Source organism: Miscanthus floridulus, chromosome 5, assembly GCF_019320115.1.
Source record: "Miscanthus floridulus cultivar M001 chromosome 5, ASM1932011v1, whole genome shotgun sequence".
NCBI lineage: Eukaryota > Viridiplantae > Streptophyta > Magnoliopsida > Poales > Poaceae > Miscanthus > Miscanthus floridulus.
Window position 1 is genome coordinate 46,932,758 of NC_089584.1, and position 3,976 is coordinate 46,936,733.

At 40.6% G+C, this 3,976-nt stretch overlaps 1 non-coding gene across 1 annotated transcript; it reads right to left on the reverse strand.

Annotated features, from left to right (window-relative positions):
- Positions 1-3,552: 3,552 nt before the first annotated feature.
- On the reverse strand, positions 3,553-3,659 carry LOC136455682 (small nucleolar RNA R71). Its single transcript, XR_010759163.1, has one exon. It is a non-coding gene; the product is annotated as a small nucleolar RNA R71 (small nucleolar RNA).
- Between the last annotated feature and the right edge of the window lie 317 nt (positions 3,660-3,976).

Sequence of the window (3,976 nt, forward strand, 5' to 3'; positions counted from 1 at the left end):
TGATCGGAGCATCCGGTCACCTTGACCAGAGCGTCCGGTCATCCTAATACTTGCTGAGTTGGACCCCAACCATTATGTTTTGAATGAGGGGGCTATATAAACATATCCCACACATCCATTTGAGCTCTCTTGCCCATTTGTTCAGCTGAGAATCACCTTTGGAATGGAAGGGAGAGCCAGAGCCTAGTGGGGTGATTGAGATTTGATAATCCAAAATTAAGGACCTCATTTGTGCATAGGGACTAGCAAGTGTGCATCCACCTTACTCATTAGGCTTGTCTTGGTCAAGTGAGAGTTTGTGCTTGTTACTCTTGGTGATCGCCATCACCTAGATGACTCGGTGGTGATTGGGAGCTTGATGATCATCCGACGGAGCTAGTGGATGACCCAAGTCACTTTGTGAGCGGTTGTGGGTGATTCACCGTGACAGAGTGTCAAAGAATTAGCCCGTAGAGAGCACTTGATCCTTGCATAGATCAAGTGGGACCTACACCCTTGCGTGGGTGCTCCAACGAGGACTAGTGGGGAGTGGCGACTCTTTGATACCTCAGGAAACATCGCCGTGTTCCTTTCCCTCTCTTTACTTTGAGTATTTACATTTGAGCAATTCATTTCATGTCTTTACATTTCTAGAATTGCCATGCTAGAGTAGGATTAGAACCTGGGGTGCAAAACTTTTGTATGGGAGAACAATAGAAACACATTTTAGACTCAAGGGGTGAAATGGGCTAAGTGTAGGGCTTATTTATTGCAAAAAATTAGAATTAGCCCAATTCACCCCTCTTGGGCACTTGATCCTTTCATCCATGACAGTGTTGAGCAGTGGTAAGCTATCCTCATAGGATGTAACTGTTGCTAAGAGGGTAAGTGGAGCAGGGATTACTTGAGATCAAACGCATCTCAAAAGTGCCTTAGGATTTTCTTGAAAGTTTTGTAGGCAAGTCAAAACCAATCATGCACTACCCTGCTCCATGAAGGAAGATAGTGCAAAGATACACCTGCTAATGAATGGTCAATTGAATGATAATCAAATCTCTGAAATATATTAATCAACTTCTTAGGCCAATGCTTTCCCTGACAATGGTGCCAGAAATGCTTGGGTATATTTCTTATGCGCAAATGAATAATTTTGCAAAAGCACAAAATATTGATACAACACTTCACCTGGGAGTATTCTAGGTATCATATTTATATCCTTACGGAAAGTGTATGGCTAAGAAAATTGATTGATACAGTTTCTAGTGAATATATTACCAATAGTTACCTGACTCTAGACAGAGGTAACAACAATAAAAGGGTAGTGTAACAAGTATAGAAGAGTATTTAAGATAAACAACATAGCTAGTGGGAGGACAACAAGTGAGTACAAGGATCCTATGATACTTCTACTACTCACTACTAGGAATATCCACTTCTATGATGATCAACTTTCATCACTGAAGAAGCCAAATTTATCATAATTTTAGTTTTATGATGAATTTATGACGAAAAATGGTTCGTCATAGAAGTCGCGTCATTCCTTAACTTCTATGACAATTTTAGGAATTCATCATAGATGTGGATAGATCTATGATGAAAACTAAACATCATAAAATTGCTTTGGTATGCGTGGCTGAGGGCATCCACGCTGTCGGTTTCTTTCGTTGGAGATGATTTCCACGTGTACCTGCTATAGCTGGTTGCATTGGTGATGGTTCAGGTACGTGTCACCTTGTTATTGGACAACATGGCCATCTCTGGTTCTTGCATGTTTTAGATTATTAATGGACCATGTGTTGAGCCCCTGTTGTTCCACATGTCTGTTTTCTATTAGCACACATGTTGTGTTGCGGTTGGGTCACATGTCATTTCTTCATTGGACCATGTGTCATATTTTTATTGGTCCACATGGCCATTTTATATTTGATCACATGTCACGATGTTGTCCGTCCACGTTTCATTTTTTGATTCGGCCACGTGGCTTGATGTCTTCCTTCCACATGTTGGATTTTTATTAGCCCACGTGTAGTGCCATGGCTATTTCATGTGTCATGCACTAGTTCATCCATGTGTTGTATTTTTATTTGATCACGTGGCCTACCCAGGTTCTACCACATGCCCAATAATCAATTCATCATAAAAGAAATTTAAGATCGTCACTACTACACAGATTGACTACATAATTATTCGATGATGTCTTCATAATTATTCAGCATGACAATCAAATACAATAAATTACTGTTTACACATCAGCAGCAACCCACTGATAGTTTCACCACATCAAACCAGCACATGAGTACACACATCAAACCACAAATGTTCATTGCATCATGCCAATAGAGTTGATGACTGAGAGTTATCAGAAGAAGAGCTGAAGCACATGATATCCTCACATAGCTTATTGTAGTCCTCCTATTGTTGTATCTTGAACTCCTCAAACTCTCTTTCCATCTTTTCTGTCTTCCTCTTTAGTTCATCTACTTATTCGACGAGGTTAGCGAAACTTTCCTGTTCAGCAACAAGCTATTCCCAAAGCATTCTCTCTGCTGATGTCTCTATTCTGGCGGAGCTTGTTGAGATACCAGCATTCTAAACAAAAGGGTGTTGCCGCTGACTTGGGAGTGGACCTAGCCATGGGAGAGGCAAAGGACCATGGAAACAACATTAGCACTTGTCATTGGTTCATGCCCATCAGCAATAGGTTTTGCTCACATAATTTCCATAGCTTCCTATGATATTCAAGCAGTAAACATTAGGTTACAGATAGTGGAAGAGAGCTTTAATTGAAAACCTAAGAGATTAGTTCAAAACAAGTAACGCAGGTTTCATATTGATATGGATTATAGGGCTGTTTGGATCTTGGACACACATAGCAACACTGTGGCGAGTTGTGGTGGTGGTGGGTGTTGATGGTAGTTAACAACCATTATAAACCATCAATATAACATATATAAGGGCATAAATATAATCACCAATGAAGGTCTTGGTGTTTAAACTAACAAATTCTATGAGTTTTGGTGAATCTGTATTTTCTATAGGGTTTATTCAAAAAATCGTCAATGTATGACCGGTTTTGACCTTTCGACAAACTACATTGAAGATCCAGAAGTTTTAATTAGGAGAATTAGAGATAAACTCAAGAAAGTTCTAGTTTTAAAGTCAGAAGACAACCATATAAGACGAAGCTTAACACCTGAATTTGAAGCCATGGCTAATAGGACTCTTTGTGAATTCTCTGCTCCAACTATGACCAACATCCGTACTAGACCAACAGTCAATGTTGGAGACAATGGATTCAAGCTCAAGCTAGCTCTCATCAACATGGTGCAAGCTAACCAGTTTTGTGGGAAGGCACATGAAGATGCGAGTGCACATCTCCAACACTTTCTAGAGATCTGTAACACTTTCACCATCAAAGGAGTAACCCAAGATGCCATATTACTTTGCCTCTTCCCATTCTCACTCTTGGGGAAGGCTAAGCAATGGTTTTACGCCAACAAGGATAGAAATACTACATGGGATAACTGCTCCACTGCTTTTCTAGAAATGTTCTTTCCCATTGGCAGGACCAATGCCCTGCGTGGGAGAATCTCAAGCTTTCAGCAATAACATGATGAATCTATCCCTGAGGCATGCGTATGCTTTCAAGATTACATTGTGGAATATCCTCATCATGGGATGGAGAATTGGCTACTCATGCAGACTTTCTATGATGGGTTCACCAATAGTACCCATAAGACTATGGATGTTGCTGCTGGAGGTGCATTCCTATCACTCACCATACCAGCTGCAACAGCTCTTATGGAGAAGATGGCCTCCAATCAAGGATTGAATGAAGAACATGTTCAAACCCACAAGAGGGGATGGAGATATCATCAACTCAAGGAGGTAGACATGCTATCTGCCAAGATGGACCTGCTGATGAAGAAGCATGAAGATCGAGCCAATGAGAAGCAAAAAGTCATGCATATTCATGATTGTCATATGACATGTGAAG